This window comes from Apus apus, chromosome 2 (assembly GCF_020740795.1).
Source record: "Apus apus isolate bApuApu2 chromosome 2, bApuApu2.pri.cur, whole genome shotgun sequence".
Taxonomy (NCBI): domain Eukaryota; kingdom Metazoa; phylum Chordata; class Aves; order Apodiformes; family Apodidae; genus Apus; species Apus apus.
This window is the reverse complement of record NC_067283.1, coordinates 120618401-120636576: the sequence shown is the minus strand read 5'-3', so window position 1 is coordinate 120636576 and position 18176 is coordinate 120618401.

The following is an 18176-nucleotide window of genomic DNA, read 5'->3' as shown; positions in this document are numbered from 1 at the left end:
GAAAACCCAGTGGTGTGTTAATTACCAACTTCATAAAAGAAAAATAAAAACTCCACAGTAACCTTAGTGAGTTTACAAAACTTTTAATGAAATGCGAGGAAAAAAGAAGTACATTATTACAATCAATATGTTGAAATTCATTGGCAATGTAAAACTTTCATGGCCTCTTTGATTAAAAATGAAATTCTTTCTTTTTGTAAAACTCAGGGATTTTCATTAAGCAAAATGAAGATCTTAACTGCGGCTAATCAAAGCAGCAGCTGCCGTTTCTATTGGTGGGGCTATACAGCCTGTGACTTGTTCTTTCCCTGCCTCTCACTTCTAGTGAGGCAACACATATCTGCTCTATCTTGCCTTCTTTTGAAAACCCTCTGACCACTGGAGAATGTAAGAGTCCTGTAATAATTTGTGGTTAAGTTGTTCTGCTGAGAAGGGTAAACTGAAGGTATAGATTTGCAATCAGTAGATGCCTGTCTGTTGGTTAGATATAACTGTTTTTGTTTCTGTCTCTTCCAGATTAGAGGATATAAAAGCAGTCACCTGTCAACCCAATCCAGCAATGAAATTCAGCAGCCTATTGTCCCAATCACTGCTTTCAATCACTCTAAACGGTCTCTAGAGACAATCATTATTATAGGACATGTCCCTAAGAGTAGATAAATGGAGCTTAACCTGCCAGCCTGCATAGGGAAAGATGGACAGTCTTGGCCAAAAATATGAAAGGGCCTGGAGCTTTATTGACATTTACATCAAAAATAGTTAGCAATGAAAGCAGCTGTTGTGGAGAGCTTTCACCACAACGTGTTTGGAATATGCTGTGAATTGAAATACAGACCTCCTGACAAGCAATTTACCTTCTGTCATTCTCCATGTGCTTGCAGCATTACTGGGTACTTGCTGTGATAGCCCACTTAAAGCTGCACATGTGTACAGTTTGGATGAAAGATTAACTGCAATTTGAGGCAGGAAGTAACGAATTGTGGAGTGTCATTCATAATGGCCGACATTGTCATCTGCAGGGTGACACCACAGCAAGAAGGTGCCTCTGTTGTGACGAGCTTATAGATTCAGATGTCATTCATCCTAATGAAGATCTGCCTACAGTTCTAATAAGCAGAGTGTGAGACAGCTCAGGATTATAAGCATTAATCTGCCTTGTTTGTTGACATTAACATGATGACTAAAATGCCATTATGCAAGAATTCTTTCGAAAGCTATTAAAAGGAGGCAATCTTAATATGAGTATTACAGCCCAGAAGAAAAGATGTGCCAGGAGTTAATTTCCATGTTTACTCTTGTCATTTTCTACACCATACTGTTGGGGTTTTTTCTCCTCTAAATAACTTACACTGTACAAAAAATCTTGCTATCTCATGAGTATAGTACCACTTACTGTAGCCGAAATACAAGCCACGTGCTGGTTTCCCCTAACCCAAAAGGTAAATCCATCAACCCTCAGTGCTGACAGCAGGCTGAGTTAAATAAAAATAATATGATAGATATTTTTTTGATATTTTGGGAGAATAACAAAGCACAGTCATGCCAAGCACACTTAAAAGGAAAACTTACAATAATATTTAATTTAAATAACTGACCTAATATGTAACTAGATTGGATTTTCTTTTCAGCCACACAAATAAGCCATTTTCAAGCTGATGTGCTGCTCTTGACTATGGGGGTCAATGGAGAACTGCCAAGGCTGATTTTTCCAAAGACATCAAGACTCTTATTGTCATTATCAACTGGAATTGAAATAAATCTGTGTGTAAATCTCTGTTTAAAGAGGGCTAGAAGAAGGATATTAAGGATTTTTATCTTTATCCCTGCAGAAGTCAGTGACATATATTAAAAGGATTTGTGTGCCTGTCTTTGCAACTAAGCTTAAACATCCTTTGCTATTTGAAAACTGTATTCACTAGCAAATTCCATACAGCAGTTGAGTATACTGAGATATAGGATAAGCCATTTTCTTTCTAGATGTACCTAAGAGACTCAGGAGACGGGTTTTAAAAGACAGGGATTCAGATGGGGGATCTCTTTGCATTTGCATATGCTTAAGTATATTTTTTTCTTTTTTCTTTTTTTCTCCTTTTTTTTTTTTTCTTTTGCTTAGTCCTTAAAACCAGCTTGAAAGGAAGTCACATTTCACCAGAACACAGATATTTTTGTGGAATAAATTACACTCAGAAGGACGAGATTTGGGTTGCAGATAGGATGGTAAAAGATCTTCTAAAAAGGTTAATACAAATCTAAAGGCAGATCTTTGTTATGTGTCAGTGGAGAACAAGGTGAAAGATTTATCTTGACATAAGTTTGCCTATATATCAATGGATGCAGGTGGAACAATTTAAAAACCAAGGAGGACCTGAGAGACATGCTGAGGGATATAGAGAATATGCACTGTGTCCTCTTAGTCTTTTGTATCTCTGCAAAATGGACTACACTAAATGGTCCTTTCTACTACAGTCCAACATGAAAGGGGTGGGAAGTAAATCAATGTAACATGTGGGACTATTGCAGACTGCTCTTAATGAGATCTTGGATGTGTGAGCTCTTTTGTAATTCTGTGCATTAGAGACTGAAAGCTACATGCTATAGCAAAGCTAGGCACAGGTTTTCATTTTTCCTCCTCACAAGGACTCTTTTTCTACTGAGCCACAATACCTTTAGAAAGGTCCTTTTGCTACATTAACCTAAGCACATCTAAAAGGGAAACTAAAATGGGCAAAGGGTGAATTTATTCCTTGGGAGATCCAGCTTCCTTCAGAGGTAGAAGTACCCGTTTAAGGTGAAGAATAAACTACTAGTTTCTATCAAGTTTGTATTTTGGGTCTGTAGGTCAGGTGTGGTATTGCATCAAAAAATGACGGAGACCTTCAGACTGGGGAGTCACTGGACTCCCAAATGCAATAACTGGGATGAATTAAATGTCTTGGAGTGGAGTTTTAGAGGGACACTGCTCAAATTAAGGAGCTGCCAAAAGCCAGCAGGAGAACAGCACAACATTTTAAACCCAGAAAAATAAAGGAATGCCACTGGTGGGAATAATCCAAAGTATCAGGTAACAGAAATCTCTCATGAAAGCAGGAATTTGGTCCCCTTTCAAGCAGCCAAGCAGGGCACAGGTTTATCAAATTACAGAACCTGGAGAAGGTGGCAATTCCCTTCTCCCCTGGTTCCAGGGCAGAGTAGAAGCTGACACGTGTGTTGCTCAGGTTCATCACATTTCCTCTGTTTGGTGTGTCCCTAAATTCATCCCAGGCCTCTTAGTGGGTCAGGATTTTTTGTGTGGACTCCAAGTCTCCCTGTGGATGCACAGGCTTTTTCTTAGCAGGTGAGAGGACCGTTTCAAAGGAGAGGGTTGTACTGAATGGTTGGAGCTGCCAGGCATGAAGAGTCTTCTCTCCAGGGACCAGCAGAAGAGCAATGTTGTCTATGTGGGCTACACTCTGGGGATCTGAAGCACAAAGCTGCACTCATACAGAAGCATCTTGCACTTCTCATTATCTCCTCCATCCCTCTGTTGTGTGGATCCCATGGCAGCTCTGCCAGGCAATCTCTGCTGGCTGTTTCAGCCAGGTGGGACTTCTGATTCAGCTCACACTAACTCCCTGATGTATTTCTGACTAGAGATATGCTCAGTCCCAAGAGGAACATACCTCAGAGAGCAGCTGTTTGCTGCTTGTCCTACCCCCTGCACCAGCTGCACATCTCTGGAGCACCAGACGCACACAGGAGCTTTCATGGTGTCTATGCAGTGGGCTGAAATAGCACAGTGCTGAGCCATATTTCTGCTCTGTTTCAACAAGGCTGCTATTCATTTCTTAAGCCTGTCTTAGACAGATGAGGACAATCACAATTTCCAGTTCTTCTGAGAGGATCTCCCTCTTGCAAAACATTGTGCTCCTTTGTGGTGGTACTTAGCTGTTGTGTGGGACATATGTCCTAGAGGTAGGAGTGAAATGCCAGTTATAAGGGTTCTTCTAGACCTTCTCAAAACGACCTCCATTACACAGCCACAAGAGTTATTCCAACCCATAGAAACCCTGATTAGGCTGCATGTAAACTGTTAGGTGGGTGTATGCTCACATAAGGGTCCAGGTCCTTTGAGCAGGAGATGTGCTTGAAATACACTGTGTGTTTTGCCAGCCTCTGCACACAGGTAGTCTTTCTGTGGAGGAAAAAAACAAACACCAAAAACAAAACAAAAACCAAACAAACAATCAAACAAACAAAAAAAAAACACAAAAAAACCCCCAACAACCCAAAGCAAACAAACAACAACAGGAGGACAGTCCCTGAGGTGGCAAGGCAGAAAAGACTAAACCCCTGAATCTCATCCAGACAGAGCCAGCTCATTCTAAGAAAGTGCCCAAGTGCCACAGGCTTTCTGAGCCCAGACTAGCTCTGAGGGTCTACCTACATCACCCCACAGAGTAGCAGGACCAGTTCAAACCCCACAGATTCACAGAATCTCAATTCAGTGGGAATAGTATTTGTAGATTCAAAAGGTAGGTCTGTGAATATTTCAGGGAACCACATGTTAGAACTTTTAAATTTATTTATCGTAACTTTGCAATCAAAAAGACATTTGAAGTGGGCATGTGTTTACATCTGTTTGTTTGTTTGTTTCCAAAGAACAAAATTAAGCATTCCAACAGTCCAAAACCAGATGAGGTTTGTTACTTTCTGGGAAGACCTTTTGCTTGTGACATATTTTTATTTTATGATAGAATCTAACTGTCAAGACATGTTTCTAACTTCAGAAGGACTGAGTCTGCAAGAACAGGGTTCTCACCAGGCTTTTAATTCTAGACTCTGAGGGTAAAAATGTATCCTATTTATTAGACATTTCTAGAAATGTGAGCTAATTATTTGCACCTAACTACAGATTTAGGTGATATAAATCTCCCACAGATCAGACTGACTGAAGAGATGTGAACAGGGAAATAGATTATTGATTACTTTCCATATTTAAAATGAGAGAGTAGAACATTTCTATAAGGCAAGGGAAAGTGGTAGCTGAAAATGTGAGAAGAATTTGAAGGAGAAATAAAATAATACTAGAAAAACCTGAGGGGCAGATTTTTCTAAGATAAAAGTAGATATGAAATAAAAGTATATGTTATTTAACAGACCCATAGTATTTTTTGAGTAAGAGTTTTGGCTGTTTTGAATTAATTCACTAAATAAAAACATTGTCTTTTCTAAGCAAATTCTGATATGTAGTTTTCACAGAGCTTGGCAAAATTTCCATCAGATCACTTGTGTCTTTAATTAGACCCTGTGCTGGGAAGAAGCTGACCGTGATTTTAGGGGTCAAGCACTTTATTTTTAAGAGAGAATAATAATGGGTTGTTGAACTGCTGGGTAATGTTTAGAAAGCAAGAGTATTTGACTACCTATAAAGTTTCCATTTGGATCCACAAGTAAATCAGAAAAAATTCATGGTCCTGGATGGAAAATCATCAAAACTTGTTGCAAGGTTAAAGGAAGTATCTGAGATAAACTCTCCTGATGATCAGACTGATCTGACAGAAATTCTGCAAGGGTTTTCAATCTGTACTTTGATTTTTTCACATCAGAGAAAAGTACTGGCCTTAATAATGGAGCGTAAGAAAACCAAAATGAAGGTTTTAATACTGTTTATTTTCCCACAAGTATTAGTAGAAGCAGCCAAATGAATACACTGGAGGATTATTTTTTTCTCTTTTCAGACTGAATTAACTTTCAGCCAGAGCTATGTAGGCTTATTTCTAGCTCAGAAGCTGGACCTGCTTTTGCCTCCTCTAACGCTGTCATTAAACAGTAACACTATCTGGCAGCAACAAACAGCACAAAATAAGTCTAAGATTATCCAACAGTACACACAGCTGAGAGCATTCAAAACCAGCTGGCAAATGTTTGGAGTTACTCCAGATTCTCATAGTTGTCTTCCTTAATGCAGACAAAGGTAACAAATATGTAAGAGGGGCCAATGATGCTTGGTTGGCTCCCATCCTATGCTTTAGCCATCAAACTGATTATTGGGTGAACTTTGTTAATGAGGACATACTGGAATTTTCTTTCCTTAATCCCTTTAATTTTCTTTAATTCCAGCAACTGATAGAAAAAAAGTTTTTAAAAAAACATTTGTGAGCACAGAGTGTGACAGAAATATTCTTCCTACGTATCTTATCAAAACCTTGCAAACTTATTATGTTACATTTGACTTTTTTTTTCATTCTGCTTGAAGGACCACACAACATCAGTCCTTCAAAACCTGAAGTCTTGACTTATTGCCATCAGAAAAATGCAGACTCAGAAAACAAGTCCTTAAGCAAAGGACTCGTCTCTTTCACACAGCTCTAACAGGAACAAGAAAGACTTCAGACAGGCATTGCCTGACATTAAAACCTGCTTGTCTGCCTAGTGGTAATTCTGTGCTTGATACACAGATCCTGGTGTTCCCAGACTTGCCTTTCATTTGAGACTGTTCATTGCTTTTAGCTGAATTTCAAACCAGCAAATGGAAGAAAAGCTTGATTGCCCTGAACACAATAAACATGGGCTCCAGTCCCCCCTGTGCAGTCCTCCTGTGCTGCTGGCAGCTGTAGTCTTTGCCACATGACACTAGTAAACGAAGAACTGTGAAAGTTGTATTACTATATATTTATTTCTGCTACTTCTACTTGTCCTCAAAGTGGAAGCATGTTTTGGAGCTCAACCACATCGGCTTCTCCCAGATGCATAATATGAGTACAGGGTTGAACAGTCTCCCAGCCCTACCAAGTTCCTCTCACAAACTTGGATGCTGCAGCAGTCACAGCCCCTGTGAAGTACTGAGAATATCAAGTACTGTGAACTCCTGCCATTTAGCCAGACAGTACCTTTTCTCTGTGAGTAGCTACATGTGTACATAGTTTTCTAGCTAAGTTCAGCAATGAGGTGTTTTTAGTAAGCATAAGTGAAGTCTTGCAGCTCTTGATCTCAGTGCTCTAAAGAGCAGAGGTGAAATGTTCTCTGGTCAGGGAGGTCTTGCTGCTTTGGAAAGTGATGTCCTATGTGGCATGGCTCAAGGATCTTTGTGGAAACCATCTCTTCTCCTTTCTGAAGGCAATCTGAAGACAAGGTGCTGATTCCTGGGGTGTGGGTGGTACCACATTTGAAGTGGTGAGAAGAAAAGGGAAGTGCTTCTTATTTTGGTGTGGACTCTAGGCATGATCAGGAGCCTTTCCTTAGCATCTCCATAGCCAAAAACTCTGAGAGGAGCTGTATATTGCAAGACAGAGGAAAAGCTAAGCTATAGTTTAATATTCATAGTACGGCAGCACCCAGGAGCCTGAACCAGCCTCAGGACTCCCTTGTGCTAACCTTCATTCAAACACTTCTTTTCCTTTATACAATTTACCTGTTAATAGGGCTTCTCTCTGCTTTTTAGCTTCTTACAATTTTGTTTGCTTTTTTCCTTTCTTTCTCAGGGGCTTGTCACCTCTTTCTTTGTCTTTTTTCTAAAAATCAGTAGAGAAGTCAGAAAAAGTATTTAATTTAATGGACTTCCTAGGTTTCATTTAGTGACTAAGTTACAAAGAAACCCCACTCCTAGGAACAACTTCCTTTGAGATCTTCCTTTCTTGTAACGGCGGCAGTTTGAACAGGCAGTATTTTTTGTTTCTTATTAAAGGCATTTTCTGAAGAAACAATTATAGTTGGAATTTTTTTACTTGATGCCCTTACGACTTTGGAAGTACCAGTTGCAAAAAGTTACTCTCTAATCTAATAAATAACTTACTACTCAGTTTCGCAAACAGATCTTCATTCTGACCTTGTAAGTCAGCTCTCTCCACAGATAGGTGAGGGCTCCTTGATGGCAGGTATAAATTGCATCACGTCTGAATGAGGAACTGGGGGAGACAGAGAGAAATGGGCAAGAAAAGAAGAGAGGGCTGAGACATCCAAGGAGATGTGACTTCCAAGCTTTCACCCCACGGTGCAGAAGCACAGACTGAGAAAAACAGGAGTGCAATAGAACACATCAGCTCCCCTGTGTTGTAGTTCAATTATAGGTATAAACTGACAAGTCTTTAGGAATGAAACTTTTTTATGCTAAGTACTGTTGAAGAAACAGCTGACACTTTGTGATGTCCACTAGACAGCCATGGCTGGGGAGCTGCAGGTTCCTGCTTTCACCCCAGTAAGAGGGAGGTACAACCACAGTGCCTCCTTCCCAACGTGACCCCTCCTGCCCTGGGGTCAGAGTTTGTTGCCATTTCATGAGTTCAGCAGACAGGGTGAGCAGCAGCTCTGTATGGCAGGAGTCCAGCAAAGACCCAGGCTCTGCAAGAAGGAACCCAGTGAGAGCTGGAGGGTTGGGGCAGCTCTTGAGATATGCCAAGGTCAGGTAAGCTTCCCAGCTGCATCCTCCTCCCCTGCGTCTCATCCTATCCCGCTGTCCCTCTGTGCATAAAACCCACTTGCCTGTGTCCCCTTCCATCCAGACCACCAGTGTTTTAGGCCCAGGCTGTCTCAGAGCCTGTTTCCAGGCATAAATGACTAATAACAGCACAGGGGGGGCAGGGGTGGGGCAGGATCTGGGTTGCAAAATCCAAAGTAAAGTTCTGAGATAAAGGGAAGTTGTGGTAATTTGAGCAAACAAACCTTTGATGAGTAAGGAAAGTTCTGGGGAGAACAAATGAATTAATAAATAAACAGATAAAGTGCCTGTGTGAAGTTTTAAATAACAAATCAGCTGCTCCATAAAAACAGGAAGCCTTTACAAATATCAGGAGATAGGGGCATTTGTTTTCTGCATGCAGAAAACCAGAGCCTTGCCGAGATGGAGAGGTCCGTGGTTTGAGTCTGGGTGCTTTCATTTTCGTTCACGGTGCACGTGAGTGTAGGAGGACGTTTCTGCTCTGACAAGACTGGGGGAGAGATGGTTTAAGCTTGTAGGTTGAGTAAGTCCCTGCAGACAAAGGGCATAGCTGCACATGCGTCAAGGTGCAGCCAGAATCAAGCCTCAGTGCCACCTAGAACATTCCAATTTCCCTTCTTGCTTCTTTTTTTTTGTTTGTTTGGGTTTGTTTTGTTTTGTTTTTTTAACCAAAATACTTTTTAATAGTGTGACTGGTTATAAACAGTTCTGATTGAGCAGTCTGAAAGAGTATGAAAAATGAGAGGTATTCACATGCATATACTTTTGCATTTCACTAGTCTGTTTCTAGTTCAGGTTCAACATAATTTCTCAGTTTTTCATTCATCCAGTACAAGAAGAGTCCTTGCATTAAGATATTTCAAGTAGCTTATTGATAAAGATATGCTATAGACATACTGATAAATAATTTCTGACTTGATATGACATATTTTTGCATATTTATTCATAAGAATAACAAATAAAACTTAAATTGTAATGTGTAATGCATTAAGAGATCCCAAAGAATCTCTTTAACAACATTCACAAGTGTTTCCCTGTGAAGAAAAGTTTATGAAACGTGTTTAAATATTTATGGAATGTTAAAAATGAGGCATTAATTGGCAAACAACTTAATTAAAATGCTTTCTCGAGTAATTAGGAGCAAATACTTTCCTATCTGTTTTGCATGCCATTTGTCTTGTTCTCTGTTTAATAAAGCCTGCCTGTCAGTCAAACTTTGCTGCAGGTAATTTTTTAGCTCTGTGGGGAAAATCTTCAAAAATTACATCTGAATTTAAAATATTTTAATTATAATTTTTGTCTAACAAATTCCTCTTTTTACTTCATCTTCTATATGTCCCAGTAAAGCAGCATCCTGGGAATTTAGGGCCTGAAGATGAAATTCTGCATCAAGGCATTACAGAGTTTCCAAAAACGCTCTCCTGAGAACAAACTGAATCAATCTAGAATCAACAAACAGTGCAGTTAATTAATGAGTACACCATAAGGGAGCTTTTTTAAACAATGTTGACTGCTGCTGCCTCAGGACCAATAGCACCAGAAGTTATTGCTGGTTTCAAAGAAGTGATTCTTAGGGTTCCCCCCAGGCACCTTTTGCTTACATTAGCTATTTACTACAACTTTTCCTCTTATTTGCACCCTTGGGAAAGTATACTTATTTGCTAAATTACTTTTTAAGTGATGCTTCTTCATGCCAGTAGCCTGAGGTATACAAGGGAAGATGCTACAGCGTAAATAATAGCAGAAACTGAGCTGCTTTACAGCAAAGTGTGAGGAAAATCTTTGAGCTGGACACAGCCCAAGCAGGACTTCCAAGCCAAGCTGGACCTGGAGAGCTGGGGAGAGCCCCAGGGACCGACCATGCTCCCAACTGGCTGCATGCCACCTCTGGACACAAACCCACAGAAGTATGGGGCTCCCTGGAGGGAGCAGCCCTGCAGATCACTTTGGAGAATCAGCACAGAATATTTGAGACAAAAGAAAAAAAAAAAACGAAAACCAACAGATTTCCCGTCACTATGAACCAGGGAAGCTGAACTGGTCTTAGAAGAGTGAGGCAAGTTTGCACCAGGTGGGATCCCGGCTAACAGGCTGTCTCCAACAATAATCAAAATGAGATTGATATTCGAACTACAGCCTTCCATGTAAAAAAATTCAAACAAAAGAATATTAAAAATGTGACAACATTTTTCTAAAGTCTCAGTGCTATACAATGTCAATACAGTGATTATTTTTCTTGTGTAACTCTTGGAACTTCCCTTTCAGTCCACTCTGTGTTGGGGAGAAAAAATAACCCAAAGTAGGAGGCTGTGTTTACCAAACACACTTCAGAAGATAAGCCAACTAGGCCATCATGTTCTTGCAAAATGATGTTTTCTTATTACAGCTATGTGATAAGAGCTTAGAATTATTGTTAAGTAGGGTCAAACTATCACTCGCCTAGTGTAGAGTTGCATTTGCCTGTAACAAAATTCAGATGTTGGATGAATTGCCAAAATTCCTTTGTAACGATCCTGGCTGGCAATTGTTCTTACCCCAGCCATGCTATCTCTTATAACTGTAACTGCATTTTTCATTCACCCAGTTTAAAATGGTCCATGAAATGAAAATCTAGAAGTATTAATCCAAACCTGAGTGGCAGCGTTATGTATCAATAAATTCAAGAGACTGTACAAGCCTTAGAGTTAGCAATAATCAGTTGTTAGTGACTGGATCTTGCTCGAAAGTATTTCCAGTCTTCACGTGCTTTTAATAACATTTACTTGTGAATTACTACTAGCATAAGTATTTCAGTGGGGACTCACTGCTATAATGTGATCCCTAAAATTAGGAATTATTAATGTTCAGCATGATGGGATGGAGAGTAAATATGCCTTTTGTGTTCCTGCTATAGCATTCTAGTCAGATTTCTGTAGGACCAAGGTGAGTGTGATCAGCTGCAGGACTGGGGCAAAGCTGGAGAAATCTTCATGTTTCTGGAGGGCTTTCTCTGCAAGGGTTTCAGGCAGATCAGAAAAGAAATGATGTTGCAAAATGCAGCCTTCACTCCTGGAGAAGATGGTAAAAGCTGCTGCCAGGAGGGCAAGTGCTATCTAAATCCAGGAAGTTAAACTCAGTCATTTAATTCTCTTATGCTTATGTCTGGTTTTGTTAATTTACTGTAAATTCAAAGGGACTTTTCAGTACTGGCATCGTGACAGGGTTTGACCCAGGCAACAACCAGCTGCTGGGAGGGAAGGACCTCTTGCCACTGAGGCTGGAGCACATGGAGAGCGAGCCTTGTGCAGCTGCCAGCTGAGCATGAGGATGCTGTTTCGTTGGAGCTCCCCCTGGCATTGCCACTATTTATTTAAGTTTGGGGATCCAGTTTCACCAAGTGAATGCTGCTGTGTGCTGTATACCAGGGCAGCTTCATCCAGGGGCTGTGATCAGAGGTAGGGTATGAAGTGGCCCCAGGCTCTACTCTCAACATGTCACTGCTGAGGCGGGTTTGTTTGTGGTGTAAGGCTCACAGAAGTTGCTGTTTTCTTAATGCTCTTTTGGGGTTGGTTTTGTTTATTTCAGACTGTTGTGACTTTGTTCTTGACATTAGGAAGCAACTTCTAATTGTGTTCTTGATCCTAATAAATTATATCCAATTAAAAGCATAAAGCAAAAGCCATAGATTGCTTAAATATGGAGAAAAAAAAGGAGTAAAAGTGGGTAGTGAGGGAGAAAGCTTAAGTACTTCACGTAAAAACAAACAGGAAAACCCCACCAGATGTATGCTGTTGCTAGTGATGGTTCTGATTTCAGCCAGTTCTCGGAGCACTCTTATGAAGCAGCTTGTACATGCTGGTTTAAATTTCTCAGTAATAAATATTGCTTCTGCCCCCAAGCTTCAAATATAAAGTTCATTATGCTTAAAGGACACGGCTTTGGATCAGAAGTGTTCATACCAAGTCTTTTCCTAAACAACATTTTTTGTATCAGATAGAAACAAGAGCACTTCACACTTGGCATTCATCCTTTGAAGAATACCTCAGAAAATAAATAAATTGATCAACTCTAGGAACACAGGATATGGTTCTCTTTGTTCCTTGATATATAGTTAAAATCTGTCATATAGATATGTATCAGATAATTTTATACAAAAGTTGGAGAAGTTATTTTCCTACATCTCTGATGAAATACTCTACAAACATGAACCACTGAAATCCAAGGACAGAATTTCTGCTTTGCAAAAATGATTGTCACTGTCTGTTTTTGTTGTTACTGTAGCAGGTAAATTACAGCATTGGCTGAGTATCCTGATGATCAAAACCCAGGACTGAGTATAAAATGGTGGATCTTATTTCTGCAGATGAAGTAATTGGAATTTAGTAAAAAATAGGTCTGTCCAGCTCATGGGTATACTTTCATACAAGTGGGTGTAGGCAGTGCAAACCTGACATGGTGAATCAAGATGGTGTGAATCAGGAATGTTCTACTATGATCTGTACTGACACTACACGTAAAGTTTTTATGTGTGCCAGACGAGCAGTAGTACAAGGCACTGGGCTGCGTCCTCCAACATGGATGCAAAGGAGTCCATATTCAATTATCAAATCACTCAAATGTCCTAATATGTGAAGAAGACGGTTGACAACATGCTTTGTGTCTGTTGACAACCTGCTGTCCTGTTTAGTATGTTTATAATTCAGCAATCTCACCTCAAAGTCTCCAGGCTTCTACAATGAACTTGATCTACTCATGTTGCCCAATCCTGCCTTTTCTCCCACTGTGGGATCCTGTCACCTCCTTTCTAATGGCTATAATAGGTTGACTTATCCCCAATTCTACAAGCCATGCTTCTGTACTTCTGCCCATCTGTGTCCTTTGTCCTGTGCTAATTATAACACCCTGGAAGAGTGTTTCTTTTATGTGCAATTTGGCCAGCTGATTCAAGTTGCATTGTAGTCGATCTAGTTCTCAAAATTACCTCGTAGTTTACAGGAATGTTTTCATCCCTGATGACCTTGCCAGGAAACTGTCTGTCTTCTATCAGTAGACCTTGCTTGCAGCACCCACTCCAGAAATCAAGTGCCTGCTCTTCCCTGACCGCAGTTACTGTTTCTGATGTGCAGGATTCATCTAATGTTTCTTTGAAGGGTTTGGCCTTAGGTACTGTTATTAACCTGCATACCTACAAGGAGTATATGTGAGGTTTCTGGATATACTTCAGCATAGATACTTGGTAGGGCCAGATTGTAGCTATCTTTGGACTGCTCTACCTCTGAAACACTCTGAAACTCTGAAAATACGAAGCTCTTCGTATCATTGTAGGAAAGATTTCAGGCAGAAAAGAGAAAAGCCTGGGTTCCTGACTCTGCAGGTCATAGAGCAAAAAGTCCCATGTCAGATCCTGCATGGATTGACAGTGTTTCACAAATTTTGGAGTGCTTCAGGATCTGTTTTTTTACTTAACCCAAACTCTGTGTCCATAAAAATATGTGGACAGAATGAAGTCTGTATTCTGACTAATTTGACAGACCATTGTGGATCCACACTTCACCTGAATCAAGCTTATATTAGCAGTTGATTCTATCATGAAGATGACTGGTATGTTTATGATGAAATATAGAAAAAACATTTTCACTTTTTCTAATTTCAGTTTGTCTGAATTAATGCAAGATGATGACTAGTTTAAGCTGGTAGCTGAACTAAAGTATTTTAATTACTAATGTAAGTGAACATGAATATTGAAACACAGGTAGTCTCCAACTAGACCCTAGGAAATTCCTGAAAAAACTGAACTACTAAGCATCATGAGATTTCTGGACCATTTATCATCATTGCCAGAATTCTAGAAGAAGGGTTTACAAAGCTGGATCAGTCAGGTATAATGTAGCAACAGAGTTTGGGACTGTTAACTTCCATGTAGTCTTTTGCTATAATCACTCAGCAAAAAGAGTTTGGATGGTGCTCTTGCTGCTTAACTAAACCGTTTTATTTTTCTTTTTTTTTTTCCTATTTCCTTTTTTTTTTTATTAACCTCGTACAACATCAAAATACTGAAGTATTGTAGCTGCAAGAGTTTGCAATGCTGTCTGCAAGTCAAACTGTTTCAAAGTAGCCCTGAGGGGAAGGAAAACAAATATTCCCTTAACCTTCATTCTAATTATATCAGTCATTAAAATAAAAGGAACAAAGAACAGTTTATTAAAATTCCCTTCTGTTAATAGCTTCTCTTTATAGCATGGTTCATACTGGCAGATGTTTAGTGGAAACATCCTTGTGGAAAGAAGGAAGAGAAAGCTTATGAATTGAGATCAGTTAACCAAATATTTTAAAATATTCAGATACTGCTTCCAATTTTTTATACTATCTGTAGCCAGAGGAGCTATTTTAAGAATGCATTTCCATTACAGTTATCTCCGTGATTATCCAACTCTGCAGTCCACTTCAATGTACAAACCTGATGAAATGACAGTGTTTGATAGCTGCTGCCTGAGATCCAGCACTGGCATTGTATGCTCTTCAGATAAGCAAACAGGAAGAACAGAAATGGCTGTTTTCCACTAAAGAGTTCATTTGCCTTGGCTCTGAGAACTCTTCATTCTGTAATAATAAATTAATTAGGTTAATTTTGAGAATTATTAGTACAACTGCCACTTACTTCAATCAACAAAGCCATCTACTTTTATAGGGCCATCAGAGAGGTGCAGACCTCTGTTCTAGATCATTTACCTTTTTGTAGGTCTTTTCTTCATTCCTGTGCTGCAAGTTTCAGAGGCTTTAGAGCAAGTGTAACTATCCTGAGATTGTGAATGAGGTGACTATTGCATTGGGTTCAAAATACTCACACTGTGCTTTGGAAAGCTTGATTTCAGGCTGTCTGGTGATCCATAGAGACTCCCAGAATAACATGAAGACTCTGCTTTTTAGCCAAAATTCACACCTGAGTGGATACTTCTGTGTAAATTAAGTGGCTTTTCATGATGATGACTAGAACAGGCTATTGGTCTCAATGTCTTTATTAAGAAGTTAGATTTGGAACCCTTTATTGGATTCAGTTATCATTTTTTTTCCTTTCTAAATGATAGCTTTGTTATAATTAAGAGTTCTAAAAATCTTAAGAAGTTCAGCATTTTCTCTAGAGGTGATTTCTGCTTGCTTGCACTTTTGCTTTCATAATCTACAGAAATGAAAATTCATTGTCATACAGCTTTAGAAAACTACTTAAATATTTTTAAGCAGTATATACATCTGGAAAAATTAAAGTTTTCTATGGTGTACGCTACTAGATATCTATATAGAGATAGTAACAGTTCATCTTTCTTTCTTGGTGTTGATGCCACAAGGCCTCCAACTGGCTTACACGATGATCCTGATATAAGTGAAGTGAAGCAGTCAGAGCAATCAGCCTGGAACTAAGGGGCTCTAGCTTTCAGAGAGGTGCTGCATTGCACATCTCTACTGTGTAACACCTGTCTACTTTTATAGGGAAATACATGTTGCTCTTGATGAACATGATGATGATAGTATATGCTATTGATGTCATCCTCCAATGCTGGGGAATTCAAGCACATTAACCAGGCTACAGAGGCTTGCGTGAAATTCAGGTCACACCTGACACAAGAAAGACAAAGGAGATGACTTCTGGGAACCTCCGTATCCCGGCAGTAAAAGAGAGAGCAAGAACAAGCTCTTTAAGTTGAGCTGTTGAAACTCCATGGCATACAAGTGTCAGCTGGTGCCTTGAACTCTGTCATGTTCTGTGGCTGTGAGCATGAAGACCATTCAGAGTGAAAAGAGCACAGCAAGAGCACCAAGGGTAGGGCTGATGGTATGAAAACAAACTGCTCAGAGAGCAGGTGAGAAGCAATGGAGGCCAGGCACCTTAACCCCACTTCAAGCCTGTCTATTGCCCCAGCAGCAGAAGGCAGCTGCAACTGGGCTGGATCCCCAGGCAGGTCAGAGCTGCTGCCGTGACATGTAGATCCCTTATCACTGGAGTATTGGCTGAAACTGCCAAAGCATTTCTGCTACATTAAAAAATTCTTCTTTATTGAACAAACAGTTTAAATTATTTTCTCTACTGTGCCTATGATATCAAAATAGGTAAGGAGTGGGCTACTAAAACAGCAGAAATTCTCAATCCTCCATGAGTAATGCCACCAGGAAAATCTACTGATTCGCAGCAGGCTATTCCATGTCCTGCTGGATCCTGTGTCTTTTGCCTCTAAAATCTGCCCCTTGTCTTTCACTGTAAAAGGAAAAGCAGAGGAAAGATTTTTATTTTACTGAGGTGCACAATTATTATATAATGTATGGAACTTCACAAGTATCCTTCCAATATGATCAATTAAAAGTGCTCTAAGTTTCCAAAAGTCTGACTGAGTGGAAGGAGGAAGAAGCCTTACAGAAGAATCCACAACTCAAGAAAATGTGTCATGAAGACAAAATGGTTGAGTTTATCGATGTGCACAACTTGCCTTCAGAAAGGAATTTCCACAGAATCATAGGATCACAGCTAAAGGATTTTCATTTTAAACAAGTGAGTCTTAGATTCTCTTAGCATTGCTGCAGACACCAATATACTCAGCTCTAGCTGAAGCAGAATAAATAGCTTTGCTCTGCACATAGCAATACGGGCTATAGAGTGACTTGTCCTTTCCAGATGAGGGGCCTAATTCCTTAAAGGTAGATTTCCATAGAGTTCTGCAAGATAGTTCCTTATTGATGAAAATCTGATGGCATCCTAAAAAAAAATATGGATATTTAGAAGCCCTACACAAGTTGGAACTAATATTTCCCCCCCCCCTGAAGCTGTCATTCAAATAAGGTTTTCAGTGGGGTGCTATTTTATGTGAAACTAAATACATAAGTGTTGCAAAGCAGTGGTTTAGATTCTGTTCTGTGATACTGTGAATGCATTTAAATTAAGGATAATCCTTTCTACTTACATGCCTACCAGAAAAGCCGACTGAGGGGTTTGCCTATTGCTAGATCTTATGGGAGCAACATGCAGTGTCATGCATACTTTGGTTTTATTGCTGAAATATCACAGACACTATCTGCTTCATTCTGCTTGGTGCCTTATGTAAAATAACATTTCAGCTTTTAAAAATCAACAGCAAAACTCAAATAAGCCAGCATTACATGTATTTTGGAAAATACGGCCTAATTTAAAATGTGAATATAGAACTAGAAGGACCAGTTGCATTCAGTAATTGCCAGCAGTCAATATTATTGCATGCAGAAAATTGACTAGTACACCCAATGTAAATTATTGATGCACTCATCTTGACTTATTCTGACTTTGATGAATAGAAAATGTGACACTACTGTAATATGCATATTGTATTAATAACATAACTAATCAAAGATAATTTTTTAACAAACTATGACATAAGGCCTTAAATTATTGATGGAGAACAGTTTAGAGATGGTTAGAGCATTAGTTGAATGTGTTCATTTCACTGACCATTTGGTCTGGTCCCATCTGCCACAAGTTAGCTTCCTCATCTCTCTAATACCCATTCAGGTGCAGTTGGAGCAGCTGGGATATTAGTTCTCTATGGAGAAATAAGATATCACCATGACTTGCCAATGCTCCCTGCAGTTCCATGCTCCCCAGCAGCCTCTTCAACAATAGGACACGGCCCTTCTCAGTTCCAGGTCTAATAATTTAATCTCATAAAACAATGTAACTTAGTCCCTTGGAGAGCCTTACCTTATTAATAAAAAATGCAGGCATACAATTTATGTGGTTACAGTGACATTCCTCATATTGCTTTTT